General features: G+C 34.6%; 1 protein-coding gene and 1 pseudogene across 5 annotated transcripts in view; both read left to right on the top strand.

Moving 5' to 3' along the window:
• The window catches only part of MTMR8 (myotubularin related protein 8), a 144,471-nt gene that overhangs the window by 78,833 nt on the left and 38,393 nt on the right, over positions 1 to 27,245 (top strand). The window lies entirely within an intron of this gene.
• Positions 9,411 to 9,529, top strand: LOC111733041 (annotated as a pseudogene).

Below are 27,245 nucleotides of genomic sequence, written 5' to 3'. Positions count from 1 at the left end.
AAGAAAAAAGAGAAAGGACACAAATAAACAAAATCAAGGATGAAAGAAGAGAAATTACGACTGACATCGCAGAATACAAAGGTTCCTACAACAATACTATGAAAAAATATATAACACCAAATTTAATAACCTAGAAGAAATGGACCGGAATTTAGAAAACTACAGGCTTCCTAGACTGAATCAAGAACTGGAAAATCTAAATAGACTTGTCAGCAGTATGGAAATTGAAACAGTCATCAAAAAGTCAAAGTCTAGGAACAGATGGCTTCACCAATGAATTCTACCAAGCATTCAAAGATTTATTACTTATGCTTTTCAAATTCTTCCAAATAATCGAACAGAAGGCAAAACTTCCCAACTCATTTTATGAGGTCAATGTTACCTTGATACCAAAACCTGGTAAAGGTAACTAAAAAAAGAAAACTACAGACCAATATCTCTCATGAACACAGATGCAAAAATCCTAAATAAGATACTAGCGAACCAAATACAGCAACACATTCAAAATATTATGCACCACGATCAAGTGAGCTTCATCCCAGAGGCACAGGAAAGGTTCAGCATATGAAAATCGATTAATGTGATACACCACATAAACGAATTAAAAAATAAAAATCATATTATCATATCAGTAGATGCAGAGAAAGCCTTCGACAAAATACAGTATCCATTTATGATCAAAACACTTAATAAAATCAGTATAGAAGGAAAGTACCTTAACATACTAAAGGCCATTTATGACAAACACTCAGTCAACATTATAATTAATGGTGAAAACCTAAAAACCTTACCTCTAAGATCAGGAACAAGGCAAGGCTGTCCACTATTGCCACTCTTATTCATTATAACATTGGATGTCCTAGCGAGTGCAGTCAGGCAAGAGAAAGATATAAAAGGCATCCAAATAAAAAATGAAGTCAAACTGCCACTATTTGTGGATGACACGATTCTCTATATAGAAAACCCTAAAGACTCCACAAGAAAACTACTATAAACAAGAAGCAAATACAGTAAAGTTTTTGGATACAAAACCAATGTTCGAAAATTTATAGCATTTCTATACTGTAATAATGAAATGTCAGAAAAAGAAGTGAAAAAAATAATTTCTTTTGTAATTGCAACAAAAAGAATAAAATACCTGAGAATAAATTTAACGGAACATGTGAAGGACCTATACAATGAAAACCACAAGATACTATTAAAAGAAATAGAAGAAAATATAAAGAAATGGAACAATATCCCGTGTTCTTTGATTGGAAGAATCAACATAGTTAAAATGATCATATTACCTAAAGGATTATACAGATTTATTGCAATCTCTATTAAAATCCCATCAACATTTTTTAAAGAAATAGAAAAAATATCATCATATTTGTATGGAATCATAAAAAACTCTACGTTGCCAAAGCCATCCTGAGAATAAAAGAACAAGGCTGGAAGCATGACTTTGCCCGACTTCAAATTATACTGCAAAGCGACAGTAATCAAAACGGTGTGGTATTGGCAGCAAACAGACACATGGACCAGTGGAACAGAATCGAGAGACCAGAAGTAAACCCATGATATGTGGGCAAATACTTTTCGACAAAAAAGCCAAAAACTTACAGTAGAGAAAGGAAAGCCTCTTCGATAAATGTTTCTGGGAAAACTTTAAAGCCACTTACAAAAGAAAAAAAGAAAAACTAGACTGTTGTCTATCACCACACACCAAAATAATTCAAAATGGATTAAGGACCTGAATATAAGACAAGAAACAATAAGTTGCATAGAAAAAAACATAGGAACTAAACACAAGGACCTTGGACTTAAAGAGGATTTTATGAATTTGATCTCAAAAACAAGGGAAGTAAAAGCAAAAATAAATGAATGGGACTACATCAAACTAAAAAGCTTCTGCTCTGCAAAAAAGGCGAAGAGACAACCATTTGAATGGGAAAATATATTTGCAAGCAATGCCTCTGATAGGGGCCTAACATTCAAAATATACAAAGAATGCATACAACACAGTAATAACAACAACAACAACAAAAACAAATGATCTAATCCAAAAAAGGGCAGAGGACTTGAACAGATACTTCTCCCTAAAGGACTTACAAATGACCAACAAATATTTGAAAAGATGCTCAACATCGCTAGCTATTAGGGAAATGTAAATCAAACCCACAATGAGATACCATCTCACACTTGTTAGAATAGCTATAATCACAGGACAAGGAATAACAAATGTTGGAGAGGATACAGAGAAAAAGGAACCCTTTACACTGCTGGTGGGAGTGCAAATCTGTACAGCCACTATGGAAAACTATGGAGGTTCCTCAAAAACTAAGAATTGATCTTCCATATGATCCAGCAATCCCTCTACTGGGTGTTTACCGCAAAGACTTGAAAACCCATATCCGAAAAGATATTTGCACACCGATATTCATAGCAGCATTATTCACATTGGCCAGGACATGGAAGCAACCAAAATGTCCTATGGTAGATGATTGGCTAAAGAAGCTGTGGTATATGTACACAGTGGACTATTAATCAGCCATAAGAAGAGATGAAATACTGCCATTTGCAACATGGATGGACCTCAAGATAATCATCCTAAGTTAAATAAGCCAGACAAAAAAAGTTGAAAATCACATGATATTACTTACATGTGAGATATAAACCTCAAAGCAACAAATGAAGAGGACAAACATAGTATAATGGACATGGTGTATAGACTAGTGGTTACCAGAGGGTATAGGGTGGAGGAGGAGCAGGGAGGTAGACGTGGTAAAGGGGGTCAAAAACCGGGGTAGGGGAAGTGTTAAGTTGGTAAAGGGGATCAAGTATATGGGAGCTGAAGGAAACTGGACTTTGGGTGGTAAATACACAATATAATATACAGATGTGAAATTGTAATGTACACCTGAAATTATAAAATTGTATTAGCTAATGTTACCGCAATAAACTTAATTTTAAATTAAAAAAAAAAAACTTTAATAGGCACAATGTGAGGTAGTGAGAATATAGGAGAAAGTTGGGTAGATAGCATATTTCCAGGTAAACTGTCCTGAATGGAACTTCAAAACTAATGCTAAAAATTGAGTTGTTCATGCCTGAATTCCTGCTACTTGCTACAGTACTCGCTACCTTTTTTAATCTCCTTTCAGTATTAAAGACCATTCAGTCTTTACTAAGACATTTAGGTAAACCCCAGACAGATGTATGGTTAAAGGAATGGCTTTATGCTAACCTTATAACCTTTATCCTCAGTAACTCATAACACAGATTAACATTTTTCTTTTTCCTAAATACTGTCCAGAAATGTAGATGTGACCTTAGAAGATAATTCACTCAAGCCAAACTGCCCACTCTTATTTAATATATTATTATTATTATTGTACCTCCATGCCTTTCATCGTGCTTTTTCATTTATCTGTATTTCTTCTACAACTTCTGTTTATATAATGCCAGTCTGTTTTGTGCTGATTTACATTTATTTAAGTGATACTTTTAACTTCTACAAACCAATGTCTTAAAAATTATCCTTGCTTTGGACACAGATCTGTGCTCTTCCCTAAATTCCAACAGCCTTCTCTTTTTTCTCTTGGTTAAAGCCCTACTTCTTTTGGGGTGCCTCTTCACATCCAGGTTTGCGCATGGGAACGGACTTCTGAGTGGTCGCCAAGGAACCAGAAGTTGCAGCCTGCAGTTATAGTGAGTTAACTCCCTGTGTGATGAAGCTTAATCGTGGAATATGTGTGAAGGGAGACAAGCAGCAGATAAATTCTCCTGCCTTTAACTCCTCAGGGAATCCTCCAGGAGTCCCAGTGAACAAATGTTCACTCCTCCAAAGTGACCTATTCCTCATGAAGTAGGTCACACTTCCCATTGCTAGCATCTTTCCTAGCTTCACTTTCTTTTTATCCCACTCTACATTCTCCCTGATTTAGCTTCGGTGTGTTAATCTTTGTCTGAGCTTTGCTTTCTAGAAGGGTGCCATTATACTTAAAATTATTGAAGAATTTGTTAATTTTCATTGCCCTTAGGTCAGTAGTTTTCAAAATTTGTACTTTTCAGTCAAGGAACCATTTCTTCAAACATTTTAAGGAGATCAACATACTTAGAAGTAGAGCTACAAGATTTGAAGTAGAGGACTGTGTGTCTGTGTGTGCATGTGTGAGATGTCTGGAGTCCTGCCTTTTATCTCCCTTTCCCTGGGGAAAGTTCATCTTAACAGAGCCTTAGAGCTCACCTCCCAGAGGTAGGTTTGTAAATAAGGGCTCTATTTCTGTTGTCCTTTGTTATTTCAAACCACTATAATGATGCAGGGACTTCTGAGTGTGACTCTCCTCTAACCTAAACATGGGAAGGCTTGCTAAAGTTGATGGAAATGTGCATACTGTCTCCTTGCTCTTGTAGAGCTCTCTCTCCCTCTCTCCCCTTAGATTTTCCAAATATTTGTCAGGAAGAGGATAACTTATATTCTCAGTACTTCCTCAGTACTTTTCGTTTCTGTCCCAGGTCACGTTACACATCACCCACTCTACTTTTGCAGTGTTTGTTTTGATTCTTTTATTTGTAGTTGACTCTTACATTTGCACGTACATATTTATTATAAAAATATTTTTAAGTTATAGATGGGTAAGCAAATATAAAGTAACACAAGAATTATAGGAGCTCTAATAGTCTTAAAAACTGAACTATTTAGATACAATCATACAAAACCTTTACTGGAATTTGCATTTCATGAATACCTGAAATTCAGCCCAATCAGAATTACTGAGAGCATACTTTAAGGTCCTTTACTAAGAAACAGAATCACACAAACAGAAATAAGATATCAGACTCTATGAGGAAACACAAGTTTCTAGCAATCACACCACTCAGATTGTGGTGCTTGATTTAACAAATGAAAACAAAGTGCTGTGAGAATTCAGAGGTGGTTTGTGATTATTATCAATGGAGAGGGTCAAGGAAGGCTTCATGGAGTAGAGGATATTTGAGCTGGAACTTGAGCTATTTAAACAGCCTAAGAAGATAAAAGGTACAGAGAAAGGTGCACAAGCAGAGTAGGGGAGATGTGATATGCTTAGATTACAGCAAGCATTCTGAGAGCTGAGGAGGCCCATTTTCACTTGCAGAGCAATTTCCACTATTAGTTGAAACATTTTCAAAGGCAGATACACTACGGTAAACTGTGCTGGTGTGCTGCTCACAGTTGCAGACTTTTTAAATGCTTGATGCATATTCAGTATATTTTGCATGTATAAACATTCTGTGATGGCCAACGTAGCTTACGGATGTCTTAAGATCTAGAGAAGTGTGAATGAGGTTTGGTGTATGATTTATGCATTGGGTATTTAAATTTTCCAACTAAAAATACCATTCTAACTGTATAAATAATTCTAGGATCAGATGAAAGCAGCTAGAGTGCCACAGAATTTTAGGAGAGTGCCATCACACTTGCATCCTGCAGCCCCATTTCCTGACCACACTTCAGTCCTCTTCAAGCAGCAGCAGTTCTGTTCAGAATCTAGTTTTGTTCATACTCAGACTGCTTCTGTGCTATTCTGGAAAAGATGACCTTGTGCTGTCAACATTTAAGAACAAGGTTGTAGTTATTAAGTGAGAAATTCCTGGGGGCACAGTCTTACTCCCCCTCTAGAAAACTCACCAGGTTCTCATGGTGAAGAGCCAAGAAATAATTCTCATGTTTCTCAGAAGAAGAAAAACTAAACAAATTGACAACCTACAGGGCCACAAGGCAAGTCACTGGCTGGAGAGGTGACTGCAGACAAGTAGGACTTATTGGGAGCAGGACCATCCTTTATTATCCTTTCGATGTCTGCATCATTTATAATGATATCCCCTGGTTCATTTCAGACATAAGTAATTTGTGTCTTCTCTCTTTTTCTTTTGTCATTCTTCTGCTTTTATCTTTATTATTCATTTCCTTCTTTGGGGTTTATTTTTCTATTTTGTAGGTTATTTATGTGCTAACTTAGAATATATAAGACTTTTTCTCTTTTCAAATGTAAGCATTTAGTGCTATAAAATTTTCTCAGCATTGCTTTAGCTGAGCCCCACAAATTTTGATTGCATTTGAATTTTCATTTCAATATATATTTCATTTCCCTTGAGACTTTCTATGATGCATGGATTATTTAGAAATACATTGTTTAGTTTCTAAATAGTAGAAAATCTATTGTATATTTTCCTGTTGTCTTTGTATTATCGATTTCTAGTTTGATTTTATTGTGATCAGAGAAAATATTTTGTATAATTTCAATTAAAATTTTCAATAGCCTAGGACATGGTCTATCTTGCTATATTCTTTGGGCACTTGAAAACAGCATGTATTCTTCTGTTGTTTGATAGAGTATTATATATATGTGTACTAAGTACTGCTGGCTGTATTGAGTTCTTCCATGTCCTTGTTGATTTTGACTAATTATTCTATCAATTGTTGAGAAAGGGTTATTGATTTCTCGAACTCTAACTGTAAATTTGTCATTTGAGTATATATCTTTGGATAAATTTTTTAAGTGACTTCTCTAGGCAGTGTATTGTGTGTGTCAAACCTAATTTAGACGACTAAAGATGAGAAAGCCTATTGTTTTTATTCATATTTTTATTATTTCCGTTGTGTTTTCTTCCTTTCTGAATTTCTTAGATTCCTTCTTTTATCTTTTTAGAAAACTTCTCTTTTTAGAGAAGTTCCTTTAGTTTTATTTTTAGATTGGTCTAAGAGTGAAACAATCCTCATTTGAGAATGTCTTATTTCTCCTTCATTCTTGAAGGATATTTTCATCAGTTATAGAATTCCAAGTCAACAGTAATTTTCTTTGAGCACTTGAAAATGTTATGCCACACCCTTCTGGATTTCATGATTTCTGATGAGCAATTAGCTATCATTCAGGTAGTTTTTTTTTTCCCCCCCTATATGTAAGGTGTCATTTATTTCTTGCTGTTTTCAAGATTGTTTTAAGTTTGACTATGATGCGTCTTACTGTGTATTTCTTTTGGTTATCCTGTTCGATGTTCGCTCAACTTCTTGACTCTAGGTGTCTGTTTTGATTCTCTAGACTTATGCCTTTTGCTTTATTTGAAATGTTTTAAGCCATCATTTCTTTGAGTATACTTTTTCAACCTTTCATATTTCTCATTTACTTCTGATTTTCCACTGACACAAATATTAGATATTTTGTTATTATCCTACAGGTCCACGAGGGCCTACTTTTTTTTTTTCAGTAGAATTTCTCTCATATTGAATAACTTTTATTTTTCTATCTCAAGTTCACTGCTTCTTTCCTGTCTACCTTCCATTCTACTGTTGACCTCATCCGTTCATTTTTTTAAAATTTCTATTATTGTATTTTTCAGTCGTATAATTTCCATTTGGTTCTTCTTTATGTCTTCAATTTATTTTCTGAGACTTCTTTGCTTGTAATTGGTTTGTTGCAGCATTTTAATGATGGCTGTTTAAAATCTTAGATAATTCTAACATCACTGTTATCTCTGTGTTGATTGCTTTTTTTCATTCAAGCTTATATTTTCCTTGTCCTTGGTATAATGTAGTAGATAGCAAGATATAAAACACTGTACCTGTGGATGACATGAAAGTCTATGTAGAACTAAGGAATCTAATAAAAAATTTAAAAACTTCTTAGAACTAATAGTCGAGTTCAGCAGAGTCACAGGATACAGGATAAACATGAAAATCAATTGTGTTTACATATATTAGTGATGAACAAAGGGACATGGAAATAAAAACTAAAATACCATTTATAATTGCTCGCCCAAAATGAAGTACTTAAGATCCTAGAAAACCAAAACAATCTTGAAATAAAAGAACAAAGTTGGAGGACCCACACTTTCTCATTTAAAACGTTACTACCAATCTGCAGTAATCAAAATACTGTTGTCCTGGCAGAAGGACAGACATATACAACAATGAAATAGATTAGAGAGCTTAGAAATGAACTCTTGTATATACGGTCAATTGATTTTTGACAAGAGTACCAGACATTCAGTGGGGAAAGGACAATCTTTTCAAAAAATGGTGCTGAGAAAATGATATCTACTTGCAAAGACATGCAGTTGGACCCTTATCTTACACAATATACAAAAATTAACTCAAAATGTATTAAAGACCTAAATGTAAGAGTTAAAATGTAAAATTCCTTGATGTGAACATGGGGAAAATCTTCATTGGATTTGGCAATGATTTCTTGGATATGAAACCAAAAACACAGACAGCAAAAAAAAAAAAAAAAAGTAATATAGGCTTGATCACAGTTAATTTTGAGTGTGTTTATCAAAGGGCATTATCAAAAGAGTGAAAAGACAGACTCAAAGATGAGAGAGAATGTTTGTAAATCTTATATGGTAAGAGATTAATATCCAGAATATATAATGAACTACTAAAACCCAGCAAAAAACAAAGTGAACATTACTATTCAGAAATTGCCAGAGGACTTAAGTAGATACTTCTTCAACGGAGATACAAAGATGACCAATAATGGTATTGGCAGAAAAACAGACACACAGACTAGTGGAATATAATCGAGTGTCCAGAAGTAAACTCGTATTTATATGGGCGAATAATTTTCAAGAAAAAAGCTAAAAACATACAGTGGAGAAAGGAAAGCCTCTTCAATAAAGGGTGCTGGGAAAACTGGAAAGCCACCTGCATAAGAATAAACTATACTGTTGTCTATCACCACATACCAAAATTAACTGAAAATGGATTAAGGACCTGAATAGAAAACCTGAAACAATAAAATGCATAGAAGAAAACATAGGAATTGAACTTAAGGACCTTGGACTTAAAGAGGATTTTATGAATTTGACCACAAAGGCAAGGGAAATAAAAGCTAAAATAAATGAATGGAACTACGTCAAACTAAAAAGCTTCTGCACAGCAAAAGAAACCATCAACAAGATAAAGAAAGAGCCATCCAAATGGGAAATATATTTGCAAGTAGTGCCTCCAATAAGGGCTTAATATCCAAAATATACAAAGAACTCATACAACTCAATAACAACAAAACTCAAATGATCCAATCAAAAAATGGACAGAGGACCTGAACAGACACTTCTCCCTGGAGGACATACAAATGGCCAACAAACATATGAAAAGATGCTCAACATAGCTAGCTATTAAGGAAATGCAAATCAAAACCACAATGAGGTACCATTTCACACCTGTTAGAATTGCTGTAATTAACAGGACAAGTAATAACAAATGTTGGAGAGGATGTGGAGAAAAATGTACCCTCATACACTGCTGGTGGGACTGCAAATTAGTACAGCCAGTATGGAAAACAGAATGGAGTTTCCTCAAAAAAACTAAGAATTGATCTACCATATGATCCAGCAATCCCTCTACTGAGTATTTACCCCAAATACTTTAAAACCCAAATCCAAGAGTCTACGGCCACGCCACCCTAAATGTGCCCGATCTCGTCTGGTCTCGGAAGCTAAGCAGGGTCAGGCCTGGTTAGTACTTTGATGGGAGACCACCTAGGAATACCAGGTGCTGTAGGCATTAAAAAATGAATGAATGAATGAATGAATAAATAAATAAAACCTGTGTTCGAAAAGATATTTGCGCACTGATGTTCATAACAGCATTATTCACAGTAGCCAAGACATGGAAACAACCAAAGTATCCTACGATAGATGATTGGATAAAGAAGTTGTGGTACATATATACAATGGCATATTACTCAGCCATAAGAAGAGATGAAATGCCATTTGTGATAACCTGGATGGACCTCGAGATAATCATACTAAGCGAAATGAGCTAGACAAAAAACGTTGAAAATTACATGATATCACTTATATGTGGGATATAAACCTAAAAGCAACGAATGAACAGGATGAACAAACAGAGACTCATGGACATGGACAATAGACTAGGGGTTTCCAGAGAGTTGGGGGGAGGGGGGAGATAGATGGAATAAAGGGGGTCAAATATGTGGTGACAGGAAGAAATCTAACTATGGGAGGTGAACACAACACACACATACACACACACCTACCTTACTGTTAAATAAAAAATAAGGTGGCCAATAAGCACAAGAAAATATGCTCGGCATTACTGATCATTAGGGAAATACAAATCAAAACCACGATACCACTTCACACTCATTAGTATTGCTACTATCAAAAAAAAAATGGGATAAAGAATCAGCAAGTATGTGAAGAAATTGGAACCCTGTACATTCCTAGTGGGAATATAAAATGGTACAGTTATTGTTGAAAAACATTTTAGCAGTCCTTCAAAAAATTAAATATAAAATTACCACCTAGATCTAGCAGTCTCACTTCTGAATTTATATCTAAAATAATGCAAAGGAGAATCTCAAAGAAATATTTGTGCACACATGTTAATCACAGCATTATTCATAATAACCAAGACGTGGAAGCAACCCAAATGTCAAAACGTCCATTGACTGATAAATGGATAAAGAAATGGTATAAACAATGCAATGGCACATTATGCAGCCTTAAAAAGGGACCTCTCATCACACGCTACAACTTGGATGAACCTTGAGGACATGTCAAGTGAAATGAGCCAGTTACAAAAGAACCAATTATCAGTCCACTTATACGAAGTATCTAAAGTAGTCAAAATCATAGAAATAGAAAGTAGAAATATAATTGCCAGGATCTGGGGGCAGGTGAGGAGTGAATTAGTGTATAGAAAGTGTAGAGTTTCAGTGTTGAAAATGTAAGTTCTAGGTATATGCCTCACAGTAATGTGAAGATACTTTACTGAACTGTACACTTCAAAATGGTTGAGATGGTAATTTTAATGTCTTTTATCACAATAAAAAATTATAATGAAACATTTTATCTAAATCTAAAAATGAAATACATAAGTAGAAATATAACAAAATATAAATAGGCCTTGTGTGCCAAAAACTACAAAACAAAGAAATTAAAGAATACCTAAATAGGGAAGCATAAAATATTCATGGATAAGAAGACTTAACATAGTTATAGTTAAGATGTCCATTGTCCTCAAATTGATATACAGGTATAATGAGTTTCTTATCAATATACCGGGAAGATTTTTTGGAGATATCATCAATATTCCAAAATTTATATGGAAAGTCAAAGGAACTAGCATAGATAAAGCACTTTTGACAAAGAACTGTAGATCAATATCTCTCATGAATGTAGATGCAAAAATCTTCAAAACGATATCAAATAAAATTAAAAAGAATTATACATCGTGACTGAGGGGAATATTCTGAGCACAGAGGATGGTTCAACATTTGAAAATTTAATCCATCAAAGAAACACTGGAAAAGAAAAATCATATCATCTTATCAATACATGCAGAAAGAGTATTTGAAAATATCCAACACTTATTCATGGTAAAATATCTCAGTAAACTAAGAATAGAGGGGAACTTCCTCAACTTGATAAAGAATATCTACAAAATACCTATGGATAAAATCACATCTAATGGTGAGGACTTCAAAGCCTTTAAGATCAAAGCAAAGATGTCTCCTCTCACCCCTCCTTTTCAACATTATACTAAAGTCCCAGCTAATGTAAAAAGAAAAATAAAAAATAAAGATTATACATATTGGAAAGGAAGACATAAAACTGTCTTTGCAGATGACTCGATTATATGTAGAAAATCTGAAAGAATGGGCAGAACGACTCCTGGAACTAATAAGCAATTATATCAAGGCTACAGGATGCAAGGTTAATATTACAAAAGTCAATCACTTTCCTATATACCAGCAGTGAACAAGTAGAATTTGAAATTAAAACTAATGCCATTTACATTAGAACCTGAAAAAGTGGAATACATTGTTATAAATGTAACAAAATAGTATAATAGCTACATGGAGAAGCTACAAAATTTGAAGAACTAAATCAGAAGTAAATAAATAGAAAGATATTCCTTGTTCATGGGTAGGATGGCTCACTTTTGTCAAGACGTCAGTTTTTCCCAACTTGATCTGTAGATTCAATGCAGTCTCCATCAAAATCCCAGCAAGTTATTTTGTGGATATCTACAAGCTGATTATAAAATTTTATACAGAGACAAAAGATCCAGAATAGCCAACACAGTACTGAAGGAGAGCAATATTGGAGGACTGACACTACTCAACTTCAAGACTTACTATAAAGTTGCAGTAACCAAGACAGTGTGTTACTAGCAAAAGAATAGACATAGATCAATTGAACAGAATAGAGAGCCCAGAGATAGACCCACATAAATGTAGTCAATTGATCTTTGACAAAGTAGCAAAGGCGATATGATACAGCACATATAGTCTTCAACAAATGGTGCTGGGACAACTGGACATCCCAATACAAAAATAAATAAATCTGAACATAGACCTTAAACCTTTCATAAAAATTCACTAAAATGGATCACAAACCTAAAGGTAAAATGGAAAGCTATAAAATTCCAGAATATCACACAGGACAAAACCAGATGACCTCGGGTATGGCAATGACTTTTTAGATATAACACCAAAGGTGTGATCTATGAAAGAAATAATTGACAAGCTGGACTTTATTAACATTTAAAACAACAACAACAACAACAACAACAAACTTCTACTTTGCAAAAGACACCATTGAGAATGTGAAGCCAATCTGGGAGAAAGTATTTGCAAAAGACATATGATGAAGGACTATTATCCAAATTATACAAAGAACACTTAAAATTCAACAATAAGAAAACAAACTAATTAAAAAATAGGCCAAAAATTTTAACAGATACTTCACCAAAGAAGATATACATATAGCAAATAAGCACATGAAAAGACGGTCCACATTATATATCGGCAGTGAAATCCAAGATAAAATTAGATACCACTATATACCTATTAGAATGTCCAAAATCCTGAACACTGACAACACTAAATGCTGACAAAGATGTGGAACAATAAGAACTCTCATTCATTGCTGGTGGGAATGCAAAAATGGCTCAGCCACTTTTGAAGGCAGTTTAGCAGTTTCTAACAAAATTGAATATACTCGTACCATACATTCCAGCAGTTGCACTACTTGGTATTTACACAAAGGAGTAGAAAACATCCACACAAAAATATGCATGCAGATGTTTATAGCAGCTTTGTTCATAGTTGCCAAAACTCAGAGGTAACCAAGATGCCCTTCAGTAGATGAATGGATAAATTATCTATGGTACATTCAGTCAATAGAATATTATTCAGTGCTAAAATAAAATTATCAAGCCATGAAAAGACAGAGAAAAAACTTAAGTGTGTAATACTAAGTGAAAGAAGCCAATCTAAAAATGCTACATACTGTATGATTCCATCTATATGACATTCTGGAAAAGATCACTCTATGGACAGTAGAAAGATTTGTGATTGTCAGGAGTTGGAGGTGGAAGGAGAGATAAATAAGCAAAGCCTAGAGGCTTTTCAGGGGCATGAAAATACTTGATATGTTTGTTTTTTGTTGTTATTGAAGTGTATGCATTCTTTATATATTTTTAGATATCAACCCCTTATCAGAAATGTCATTTGCAAATATCCTCCCATTTGGTTGGTTGCCTTTTTTGTTGTTGTTGATGGTTTCCTTTGCTATGCAGAAGCTTTTTAGTTTTATGTAGTCCCATTTGTTTATTTTTGTTTCTCTTGGCTTTGGAATCAAATCCACAAGTATACCACTAAGACTAATGTCTGGAAGCTTAGTGTCTATATTTTCTTCTATTTATTTTATTGTTTCAGGTCTTATATTTGAGTCTTTAATCCATTTTGAGTTAATTTTTGTGTATTATGTAAAATACTGATATAGTTTCATTATTTTGTTTGTGGCTATCCAGTTTTCCCAATACCATTTATTTACTTAAGAAACTTTCATTTCTAATTGTATATTCTTGGTTCCTTTGTCATAAATTACTTCTCTATATATGTGTGAGTTTATTTCTGGGCTTTCAATTATCTTCCTGTGGTCTGTGTTTTTTTCTTGTTTGGTTGTTTTGTTGTGGGTTTTTTGTTTGGCTTTATTTTATTTTATTTTTTGTCAATACCATAACCATACGGTTTTGATTGCTATAGCTTTGTAGTAAAGTTTGTAATCATGGAGGGTGATACCTCCAGCTTTGTTCTTTCTCCTCAGGATTTCTTTGGCTATTTGGAGTCTTCTGTGGTTCCATACAAATTTTAGGATTCTTTGTTTTGTTTCTGTGAAAACTGTCATTGGGATTTTGATAGGGATTGCTTTGAATCTGTAGATTGTATTAGGTAATATGGACGTTTTAACAATGTTAATTCTTCCAATCCATGAACACAGAATATCTTTAGATTTCTTTGTGTCTTCTTTGGTTTCTTTCATCAGTGTCTTATAGTTTTCAGTGTACAGGTCTTTTACCTTCTTTTTAAAGTTTATTTTTAGCTATTCGTAGTAATTTTTGAAATCAGGGTAAGTCCTCCAACTTTTCTCTTGTACTTCAAAATTGTTTTAGCCATTTGTGGTTCCTTTGGGCTTCATATGAATTATGGGATTCATGTTTTTATTCCTACAAAAAATGTCATTGTGATTTTAACAGAGATTGCATTGGATCTGTAGATCACTTTGGGTAGTATTGACATCTTGACAGTAATAAGTCTTCCAGTCTGTGAACATAGAATGTCTTTCCATTTTATTTCCATCTTCTTTAATTTCTTTCACCAATGATTTTTAGTTGTCAGTCTACAAGTCTTAGACATCCTTGATTAATTTTATTCCTACATATATTATTTCTTTAGCTCTTATAGATGGAATTATTTTCTTAATTTCCTGTTCAGATTTTTCATTGCTAGTGTATAGAAATGCAAATGCAGCTGATTTTTTCATGTTTGTGTCCTGCAATTTTACTGCATTTTAAATTAGCTTTGACAGGTGTGTGTGTGTGTGTGTGTGTGTGTGTGTGTGTGTGTGTGTGTGTGTAAACTCTTCAGAGTTTTCTACATATAAGATGATATCATCTGTGAACAAAGATAATTTTGCTCCTTCCTTTCCAGTTTGGATGCCTCTTATTTTTTTTCCCCTTGCTTAATTGCACTGGCTGGACTTCACATACTTTGTTGAATAGTAGTGGTGAGAGTGTACATCCTTTCCTTGTTCTTGATCTCAGGGGGGAAGCTTTTTTTTCTTGCTTTTTTTTTTTTGTCTTACACAAACATTTCATTTTTCTTTTTTTCCAGCTTTATTCAAATATAATAAACAATTAGTTGCTCGTATTTACATTGTACAATTCAATGAGTTTTTTTTTCTCACTTATAGCTGGACATACAGTAATATACCAGTTCCAGTTGTATAGCATAGTGATCAGAGAGCCACATAACTCACAAAGTGATCACCCCACTAATTCTAGTACCCCTTTCCCCCTTACATATTTATTACAACATTAGTAACTATCTTCCCCATGCTTCACTTTACATCTCCATGTCTATTCTGCAACTATCCATTTGTACCTCTTAATCCCTTTGCCTTTTTTATGCCGTCCCCCCAATGCCCCTCCCATCTAGTATTCCTCAAAATATTCTCTGTATCTATGAGTTTATTTCTGCTTTTGTTGTTGTTGTTTATTTTCTTCTTTAGATTCCACATGTATGTGAAATCATGTGATATTTGCCTTTCTCTGACCGATTTCATTCAGCATAATACCCTCTAGATCCATCAAGGCAATATCTTTTTCCATCCCCTTTTGTTAATCTGTGCATGTTTTTTAATCTGAAGTGAGTCTCCTGTAGGCAGCATATGTGGGGGTCTTGTTTTCTTATCCATTCAGCCATTCTGTCTTTTGGCTGGAACACTTAATACTTTTCTATTTGAGGTACTTGTTGATAAGAATGTAGTTTATTACCATTCTTTATTCCTGTTTTTGATATAGTATTTTCTTCTTAAAGAAGTCCCTCCACTATTTCCTGTAATACTGGCTTGGTGTTGATAAATTCCGTTAGCTTATTTTTGTCTGGGAAACTCGTTATCTGTCCTTCGACTGTAAATGATAGTTCTACTGGATAAAGTATTCTTGGTTGTAGAACCTGGGTTTTCATCACGTCGAATATTTTGTGCCAAGCCCTTCTGTCTTGCGTGGTTTCTTTTGAGAAATCAGCTGCCAGTTTTATGAGTGCTCCCTTGTAGATAATTAACTGCTTTTCTCTTGCTGCTTTTAAGATTCTCCCTTTGTATTTAACTTTTGGCATTTTAATTATGACATGTCTTGGTTAGGGCCTCTTTGGGTGCATTTTTTCCGGGGACTCTCTGAGCATTTTATTTTTTCTTTTTATGTCATTTTATTTTGGGGGGGTGTTGTATGTCTATTTCCTTCACCAGGTGAGGGAAGTTTTCCATCATTATTTCTTCCAGTAGCTCTTCAACATCTGGTTTTCCTTTAGGTCACCATATGACATGGATATTTTTACATTTAATGGTGTTCCATAGGCTCCTTAAATTATTATTATATTTTTGGCTTTTTTCTTGCCATTCTAATTGAGTGTCCTTGGCTTCCCCATCCTTTATATAGGTCATTCGATCCTCTTCTTTATCCATTATGTTGATTCCATCTAACATATTCTTCATCCAGATAACGTGTTCATTTCTGACTGGTTCCCTTTTATAATTTCCATTTCTAATTTTATGTTTTTTATGTCTTTGTTAAAGTTCTCACTTTAAGTAAAATCATCTATACTTCCTCCAAGTTAATTGAGCATCTTTACAACCAGTGTTTTGAAACTCTGCATCTGTTAGATTGCTTGACTCCATCATTTCTGGATCTCTGTTCTGTTCTCTCATATGGTTTCTGCTTCTTTGTCTTCCCATTTTGACTGTCTTTCTGTTTCTATTTCTATGTAACAAGCAAAGCCCCTAAGTCTCCGGGTCTTATTAGTGCAGCTTTGTGTCATAGGTGTCCAGTGGCAAAGTCCTGAGAGGGGTCTAGCTGCAGGCCATGTTGTTTAGCCCCAGCCTGTGCCCCTCCAGGGCTACCTGTTAAGATTCATTAAGCAATCCACAGATGCTGGGCTTATAGTTGCCTCGAGAAACCATACAAGAAACTGAGGCCAGCTGCCACGAGTGTGAGTCTTTGGCACTGCTCATCAAGGAACACCTGACTCGCAGAGGATACACTGGATATGGCTTGGGTAGGGCCACGAGTTGGGGAGGTGGAGTTTCAGGGAATATTCTGGGAAGAGCACCTCTGTTACCCAGTTTGATGATATCTCAGCTATGGCAGTGCTGGGTCCACACACTGGGAAGTGGGGAGCACTCAACAGAGGAACAATGGATACCATGGGCACTTTTGTCCGGGAGAGATCTTAGCCTCCAGCCCTCACTCCAATAACTCAGTGTCCCCCTGTAATTCCCTGGTGCACCCCGTGCAGCTGATCCGGTATTGGTGCTCAGATTGAGCAGGTCCATCACCACTAAAGTCCACTCATGTACACGGCCCCTTTAAGAGGTGTCTGCAGCTGCCGGCTGCTGCTGCTATGGCCTCTGTACAACTCAGTCACTAGGGACCAGCCAGCCTCTCATCCTCACCTCATCCTACCTCCTCTTTTTGCAGGGCGATTTCTTATTTCTCTCCCTAGTTGTAAGACTTGTTCATTAGATCCCAGGCGACTTTCCTTGCTCTTTGCTCCTTGTTTCCGTCACAACTTTAATTTGGTCACAAGAGGGATGAACAAAGCCTCTATCATCTATGCCATTTTTAGGGGGGAAGTTTCTTAGTTTTTCCTCACAAATACATTGGTAACTGTGAGTTTTCATATATGGCCTTTGTCATGTTGAAGAATTTTCCTTTCGTTCCTATTGTATTGTTTCTTTTTTCATGAAAGGCTATTGAAATTGTCAAATGCTTTCTTTTGCATCAATTGAGATTATCATTTTTTTTGTTACCTTAGTTCTGTTTATGTAATATATTACAATGATCGATTTTTGTATGTTGGACCATCATTTTATTCTGGGCATCACTTGGGTTGTATTCATCATGTATGCTGCTCAGTTTTGTTTCCTTGTATTTTCTTAGGATCATTGCATCAATGTTAATAAGAGATATTGGTCTGTAGTTTAGTGTCTTTGTCTAATTTTGATTTTACGGTAATGCTGGCTTCATTGAATAAGTTAGGAAGTGTTCTCTCCTGTCTTTCGGAACAGTTTGAAAAGGATTGGTTTTAATTCCTTTTAAATGTTTAATAGAAATCACTAGCAAAGCCATCTTGTCCTTGGCTTTTTTGGCTTGGATGTTTTTGATTACTAATTCCATCTCCTTGGTAGATATAGATCTATTCAGGTTTTCTGTTGCTTCATGGGTTAGTTTTAGTAGATTTGTGTTTCTAAGAGTGTGTCCATTTCATTTAGGTTATCAAGTTTATTGGTATACAATTGTTCATAATATTATCTTATAATCCTTTGTATTTCCATAAAATCAGTAGTATTGACAGCACTTTCATTTCTGGTTTTAGTAATGAGTCTTCTTTTGTTTTTTTCTTAGTCTAGCTAAAAGTTTGTCAATTTTGTTAGACCAATTTTTGGTGTTGTTGATTTTCTCTATTGTTTTTGTAGTCTATATTTTATCTCCACTATTTTTTTTAATTTTAAATTTATTGGGGCGACATTGGATAATAGAATTATATAGATTTCAAATGTACAATTCAATAATACATCATATGTATATTGCATTGTGTATTCTGTATCCAAAGTTAAAGTTCCTTCCATCATCATATGTTTGAGATAAATGAAAACAAAAGCACAACATTAGGAATGCTGCAAAGGCAATATTAAGAGGGAAATTTTCAGCTGTATATGAATACTTGAAAAAAAACTCTGAAATCAAGAACCTAATTTTACACCTATGGAAGCAGAAAATAACAGCAAACTAAACTCAAAGCTAGCAAAAGGAAGAAATTGATAAATAGCAGAAATATTTTTGTTTTCATTCATCTCAAGCTGTTTTCTAATTTCACTTGTGATTTTTTTTCTTTGACCTATTGATTGTTTAAAAGTATGTTGTTTAATTACCACAAATTTGTTAATTTTCCAGTTTTTTCTTATTCTAGTTTCACTCCATTGTCATAAACAATACTTTGTTTGATTTTAATCTTTTTTTGTGTGTGTATTGAGACTTGTTTTGTAGCCTAATATATGGTCTATCCTGGAGAATATTCCACGTGAACTTGAGAAAATTGTGTATTCTGCTGTTTTGGGGTGGAATTTTCTATATGTGTCTACAAGGTCTAATTGATTCTAGGATTGTTCCAGTTTTTTTTTTTTTTTCCTCCTTGATATTCTGTCTGGTCATTCTAGCCATTATTGAATGTTAGCCATCTATAGTTTTATAATCTTCAGTTGTATGTTATTTCATAATGCCTAAGTTTGGAGTCAGCAATAAAATATCTTAAAGACCAAGAATCCTGTAAAGAAACACACTAAAATTTCAAAGCTTGTTCACAGCCAATTTGCCCATTTTTATGGGGGAAAGCCAAGAGGATAGATCAGAAAAGAAAAATGTTTTCCTTTCCTAAATTTGTTTGATCTATTTAGTTAGCATAATGATGTTATGGCCCCTTTGATGCATGACCCTGACCATCAGTAAAATTTGGTGTTATCTACTCACATGCAGCAAATGTATTAACAAATGTGCCGACCTCTCTTTCAAGCAGGTAATAAATAATGTAGGACTATGCAGTTATCTGTCACCATAGTCTCAAAAGATTTGCCCCAGAGTTTCAGTCCTGTCATCCATTTGTTAAATTCATGTGGTTAATTCCTTGGACATGGTTATCTGTGTTTCTGTTATTACTGTCTGATATTTCACACTTATATGGCTTGTACTGCTCCCCAAATTAGCAATGCCAGGGCAGTCAGTGCCAGGGAGATAAGTAAAATACCTCATTTGTAGCAATTGAGAGTTGCAGCTAGCATTCTTTGTAGGGGAAAGTACTGGGAGTTCCTCAGCTGAGTAAAATCTAGTCGAATTTTGAGAGAAACCCAAATTCAGGAAATATTTTCCAGGTTTGGACAAGGTGAAGCTTGTGATAGGGGAAGCCATTTTCTTCCTTTATATGCCCACCAGGCTCCCTCTACTGTCTATATTGTTTGAGCTCATTCGTAGATAAGTTCGTATTAGCACAATTCATAATTCTAGGTAGTAGTAAGTGCTTACAATGTGTTTTTTTCTTTTTTCTTCTTTCTCGAGATATAATTGACATATTGTGTTAATTTAAGGTGTACAGCAAAGCGATTTTATATATGTATATATTTCAAAATGATTACCATAATATTAATTAACACATCCATCACCTCGCATAGTTACAATTTTCTCTATGCATGGTGAGAACGTTTAAAATCAACTCTGTTAGCAACTTTCAAATATACAATACGATAATATTAACTGTAGTCACTGTGCTGCACATTATATTCTCATCTTATAACTGGAAGCTTGTACCCTTTGACCACCTTCACTCATTTCCCCCACCCCCACTCCTGTCCTGTTTCAAGGAGTTTGGGTTTTGTTCGGTTGTTTTTTTTCCCTCTAAAATAACTTCGTATAATTTATTTCTAGTCATAGGAGGTACAATTTCTTTCAAAGCCCTTTAGACTAACTCTATTGCCATTATTGCTATAGCACAGGTGTAGGATTTAAAAGGCCAGGTTTCCATGTAGGCTTTCATTATCCCACTGAAAGAATCTCTGCTGTGTCTTTGCTTACAGCTTTGAGTAAAATAAAAGGTGGATTTTATTGCAGTGAGAATGTCCAACAATCTAATTGAAATGGAAAAGATGGGAGGACTCGGAAGGGAAAGAAAATAAATGATATGGGGAGCGGGGCTTCAAGAAGTTCTTTTCAAAATTGAATCCTTAGATATATTCTGAGACACTAGGAATTTTTGTTTTTTTCCCATTTAAAAAATTTTTGGTAAAATATACATAACATAAAATCTATCATTTTGACCATTTTTAAGTGTACGTTTCAGAGGCATTAGTACATTCACATTTTTATGCAACCATCGCCATCATCCATCTCCAGAACTTTGTAAATCTTGCAAAACTGAAACTGTATACCCATTAAACAGTAACTCCCCATTCTCCCCTTCCCTCTGTCTCTGGCAACCACCATTCTAATTTCTGTCTCTATAAATTTGACTACTATAGATACCTTATAATAAGTAGAATCATACAGTATTTGCCCATTTATGACTGGACTATTTAACTCAGCATAATGTCTTCAAGGTTCATTCATGTTGTAGCATGGTTCAATAATTCCTTCCTTTTTAAGGCTAAATATTATTCCATTGTATGTATATATGACATGTTATTTATCACTTTATCCTTCGATGGACACTTAGATTGCTTCCACCTTGGACTATTGTGAGTAATGGACATGCTTGTACGATATTTGGGTCTTGGCTTTCAATTTTTGGGGGGTGTCTACCCAGAAGTGGAATTGCTGGATCATATAGTAAATCTGTTTTTAATTTTTTGAGGATATGTCGTACTGTTTTTCATAGTGGCTGTACCATTTTACATTCCTACCAACAGTGTACAAGGGGCACAATTTCTCAACTTCCTCACCAACACTTATTTTCAGTTTTTTGTTTATTTGCTTATTTGTTTTATAGTAGCTATCAAAATGTGTGGGAAGGAAGTGATATCTCATTATTCTGATTTTCATTTATTAGCGATATGGAGCATCTTTTTATGTAACTATTAGCCATTTGTATATCTTTTTGGAAAAAAAATCTATTCAAATCATTTGTCCATTATATATATTTTTTTGAGATATAGTTGACATATAATGTATTAGTTTTAGATGTACGTTTTGGGTTTTTAAAGCTTCCATAGCTAAGTGAGAGCATGCAGTATTTGTCTTTCACAACTTATTTTACTTAGCATAATACACTCAAGGTTCATGTTGTGACAAAGTTCAGGAATTCCTTTTTTAAAAATATATTTCTCAATTATACTTGACTTGCAATATTATATTAGTTTTAGGTGTACAACATAGTTATTAGACATTTATACAACTTATAAAGTGATCACTCCAAAAAAATCTAGTACCCATTTGAAACTATTCATAATTATTCCAGTATTAGGGATTTTATTCCCTATGCTGTACTACGACTATTTTTATAACTGGTAATTTGTACTTCTTAATCTGTTTCACCATTTTTGCACATCTCCCCAAACTCCTCTTGTCTGGCACTTGTCAGTTTGTTCTCTGTATCTATAAATTTTTTCTGTTTTGTTTTTCTTTTAGATTCTATTATGAATGAAATCATATGGTATTTGTCTTTCTCTGTCTCAGATTTGACTTAGCATAATACCCACTAGATCTATCCCTGTTGAAAATAGTAAGATTTCATTCTTTTTTGTGACTAACTTTTGTGACTTCCATATCTTGGCTCTTGTGAATAATGCTGCAATGGACATATATCTTTTCTTTTGTTTTTTGTTTTGTTTTGTTTTGTTTTGTTTTAGTTTTTATTTCTTTGATTAGAGTTGACATTCAATATTATTTTATATTAGTTTCAGGTGTTAAGCATAGTGGATAGACATTTATATAATTTACAAAGTGATACCCCTAATTAGTCTAGTACTCACCTGGCACTATACATAGTTCTTACAATGTTATTGACTATATTCCTTATGCTATATTTTATATCCCTGTGACTATTTTGTAACTACCAATTTATATTTAATCCCTTTACCATCTTCGTCCAGCCCTCTCAACCCCCATTCCCATCTGGCAATCACCAGTTTGTTCTCCGTATCTATGAGTTTGTTTTTGTTTTTTGGGTTTTTTTGTTCGTTTATTTTGTTCCTTAGATTCCACATATAAGTGTAATCATATGGTATTTGTCTTTCTCTGTCTGATTTATTTCACTCAGCACAATACCCTCTAGGTCCATCCATGTTGTTGCAAATGTTAAGATTTTATTTTTTTTATAGCTAAGTAATATTTCATTGTATACTGATATCACAATTTCTTTATCTAGTCATCTACTCATGGGCACTTAGGTTGCTTTTATATCATGGCTATTGTAAATAGCACTGCAGTGAAGATGGGGGTGCATATATCTTTTCAAATAGTGTTTTGGTTTTCTTTGAATAAATATGCAGGAGTGGAATTGCTGGGTCATAAGGTAGTTCTAGTTTTAATTTTTTGAGGACCTCCATACTGTTTGCATAATAGTTGCACCAATTTACAGTCCAACCAACAGTGCACTTGGGTTCCCTTTTCTCCATATTCTTGCCATCACTTTTTTTTATTATTGATAATAGCCATTCTGACTGGTATGAGGTAATCTCTCATTGTGTTGTTGATTTGCATTTCCTTGATGATTAGTGACGTTGAGCACCTTTTCATATGTCTGTTGGTCATTTGTATGTCCTCTGGAGAAATATCTATTCATGTCCTCTGCACATTTTTAATTGGATTTTTTTTTTGATGTTGAGATGTATGACTTCTATATATGTTTTGGATATTAACCCCTTATCAGGTGTATCATTGGCAAATATCTTCTCCCATTTAGTCCTTTGGCTTTTTATTTTGTTAATGGTTTCTTTTGTAGTGCAAAAGCTTTTTAGTTTAATGTAATCCCATTTTTTTTAAGTTTTGCTTTTGTTTCCCTTGCCTGAGGAGACATATCCAAAAATCAAAATACCGCTAAGACCATTGTCAAAGACTTTATTGCCTATGTTTTCTTATAGAAGTTTTATAGTTTCAAGTCTTACATTTAAATCTTTAATTTATTTTGAGATTATTACAAAATTAATAATGGGGTGTAAGAAAGTGTTCTAGTTTCATCTTTTGCATATATCTGTCCAGTATTCCAAACATTGTTTATTACTAGACTGTCTTTACCACATTGTGTGTTCTTGCCTCCTTTGTCATAGATTAATTGGCCATGTTGCCATGGGTTTATTTTGTGGGCTCTCTATTCTGTCCTATTGATCTAAGGGTCTGTTTTTATAGCAGTACCATGCTGTTTTGATTACTATAACCTTGTAGTATATTTCGTTATTAAGCAGTGCGGTACCTCCAACTTTATTCTTTGTTAATATTGTTTTGACTATTCCTAGGCTTTTGTGGTTCCATAGAAATTTTAGAAATATTTGTTCTAGTTCTGTGAAAAATACCATTGGTATTTTGATAGGGAATGCATTGAATCTGTACATTGCTTTTGATATTATGGACATTATCATTATGTTAATTCTTCCTATCCTTGAGCAACGTATAGTCCTCTAATTATTTGTGTCTTCAACTTTTTTCTTCAATGACGTATAATTTTCTGAGCACGTCTTTCACCTTCTTAGTGAAATTTATTCCCAGGTGTTGTATAATTTCTGATGCAATTATAAAAATGTTAATTTCTTTTATTGTTTTTAATGAACTCTTGATTCTCTACTCCTGTTACCCAACAAAACAACCATTATAACAATTTTACAATTTATTATATTTTTGTATGCTTGTACACCTCATTTCCACATGCTACACTTTTTCTTTTTCTTTTTTATTCCATAGACATTTTTTAATTGATTAATTTATTTTTATGGTGACATTGGTTGGCGAAATCCAATAAGTTTCAGCTGTACACTTTAACAGTAAGGCATATATGTGTTTACAGTGTGTGCTCACCCCCCCCATAGTTAGATTTCTTTCTGTCACCACATAGTTTACCCCCTTTACCCCATCTACTGCCCCCCTCCCCTCTAGTCACCCTCTGTAATGGTGTGAACTTTCCTCTTATTACTGCTTTTGCTGTGCCCAAATGTTTTGATATGTGTACTATCATTTTCATTTGTTTCCATGTATCTCTTGATTTCTCTTTCTATTTCTTTGGCTCAGTTATTTTTCAGTACCAAGTTGTTTAATCTCCATGTATTTGTGGTTCTTCCTGCTTCCTTTTTGAAGTTCATCTCTAGTTTCAAAGCATTATGATCAGAGGATATGGTTGGTATTATTTCTTCTCTGCATGCCTTATCTCCATTCTCTTTTACAAACTTGGATCTTTGAATTCTCCCCTTTTCAGTCACTGTTGTCTTGTTTTGTCCCTATGTATGCTGAATGCACATTACTATCTTGCTATAGCAATTCTCTCCTTATTAAGTTTATAATGCCCTGTTCTTAGTAAGGGTTGCACTCCTCTGCTTCTATTTGCCTGATAGTCGCTTTACACCTAATTATGTGTTTTTTTTGTTTGTTTGTTTGTTTGTCATTTTGTTTTAGGTGAGCTGACCTCTTTCAGTATTTCCTGTAGTGCAGGCCTCATAGTGGAGAATTCTCTCAATTTTTGTATGTCTGGAAAGGTCTTTATTTCTTCTTCATATCTAAAGGAGAGCTTAACTGGATACATTATTCTATGTTGGTAGTTCCTTTCACTTAATATTTTGAATATATGATTCCACTCCTTTCTGGCTTGTAAGGTTTGTGCTGAGAAGTCTGACGATTATCTAATGGGTTTTCCTTTATAAATTACTGATTTCTTCTCCCTGGCTGTCCTCAGAATTCTGTTTTTGTCATTGATTTTTGATAATTTTAATACAGTGTGTCTCAGTGAAGGCCTTTTTTGGGTTGAGATAACTGGGTGTTTTGTTGATTGTTGAATTCCAAGCTCCAGCTCATTCCTTAGCTTTGGGAAATTCTTGTCAACTATTTGTCTGAAAATGCTTTCTAATCCCTGCTGCTTTTCCTCCCCTTCGAGAATGCCTATTTTTCTTATGTTTCCTTTCCTGATGGTATCAGCTAATTCTTGTATTTCTCTTTCATTATTTTTCATTCTTTGGTTTCCCTCTTTTTCCTTCTGATTTATTTCTAGATTTCTGTCTTCGATATCACTGATCCTTTCCTCTATTTGGTCGATTGTATTTCCCAATCTTGCTATTTTATTTTTCAACTCTTGCAGTGTGTTTTTAATTTTCAGAAGTTCTATTTGGTTCTTTTTGAGGCCTTCAATCTCCTTGCTAAAGAACTCGGTCTGCTGATCTAGTTGTTTTTTTCAGTTCCTGAAATTGTTGCTATGACCTGTTTCAGATCTCACTGAGTTTTTTCAGAAGTACCTTCCCTAATTCTCTGTCATTGAAGTTACATATATCTATGTCTGTAAGCTTATCTTCTGAAGATTTTTCTTTTTCATGGTGTTTAATGAACTATTTCTCCGCCTGGCCATTAATGGAAGTGTATTCTGCCTTTTTTCAGGAAAGAAGATTTATTACATAAAGGTATCTCTTTAGCCCGTTGCGAAGAAGGTGTTTTTTTGTTTGTTTGTTTTGTTTTGTTTCCAGTAAGTGGCTTCTAAGCCTCTTGGATGCCTGCTTTGTATAAAGACTTCATAATGCCTTTTTTTCCCCTTATAGATGTTTAATCATGCTTGCCACTATTAGTCTCAGTCCCTGTCAGTGTTAGAGACAGTTTCAGTAGTGTTTGCTCAGTTTCCCTTTGGGGCACTGTAGTGTTTGGTCTCAGCGGATATGTGGGGAGGTGCCCTCTGATTTAGAGGACGGGGGCTTCCATCAGCCTCGGTTTTGCAACGGCGGCTGGTAAAAATCAACTGTTGTTTCTCTGTCATCCCTGCTTCTCTGCCCTCTGTCCTGATGACTTGGCTCTGCCACCAGCTGTATGGAGTTCACGGCTCTCCCAGGAAGGGCTGTTCAGGGAACTCAGCGCACCTTCTCCCCTCTCATTCCTCCTGCAGGGAGCTCTGGCTGCAAGATGCGGCTTTTGTTTCTCTCAGTCCACTGCCCAATACCCAGGGTCTGACCTGTGGTAGCTCTTACACACTGATCCCACGCTCAGATGTGCTGGTGTGCAGTCTGGGTGTTTTTTGCTGAGTTTTAGATGTTCAGCTTATTGTTGTTTCAAGGAGACAGATCTGGTGATGTCTCTCACTCTGCCATGTTTCTCCAAACTCCATAGACTTTTTTTTAAGGACTTGAAGTAATGTTACTCATCTAGGAAATAAATGTTTATTTAATGGATGAATAAGTTAAATGAATTTGAGCCTGGCTTCTCTTTTTAATTAGACTGATATTTTTGAGATAAATTTTAACAGTCTATTGTTTGCCTTTCTTTGAAAATCTTTGATTTCAAGAATTTAAATTTCTTTGCTGAAAACATACACAATTCATTACATAAGCAATATAAAATATAATAGACATTCAAAGTATCTGTTCTTTAGCTCTTTCTCTATGAGCATTTCTCACTTGTGATTGAGTACAACAGAGGTTTTAAAACTTCATTTCTTCACCTCCTTTCCATTTCCCCACTCATAACA

This window comes from Pteropus vampyrus, unplaced genomic scaffold (assembly GCF_000151845.1).
Source record: "Pteropus vampyrus isolate Shadow unplaced genomic scaffold, Pvam_2.0 Scaffold516, whole genome shotgun sequence".
Classification (NCBI taxonomy): Eukaryota; Metazoa; Chordata; class Mammalia; order Chiroptera; family Pteropodidae; genus Pteropus; species Pteropus vampyrus.
Note: the sequence above shows the minus strand (reverse complement) of the source record. Positions and strands in the feature narration are given on the sequence as shown.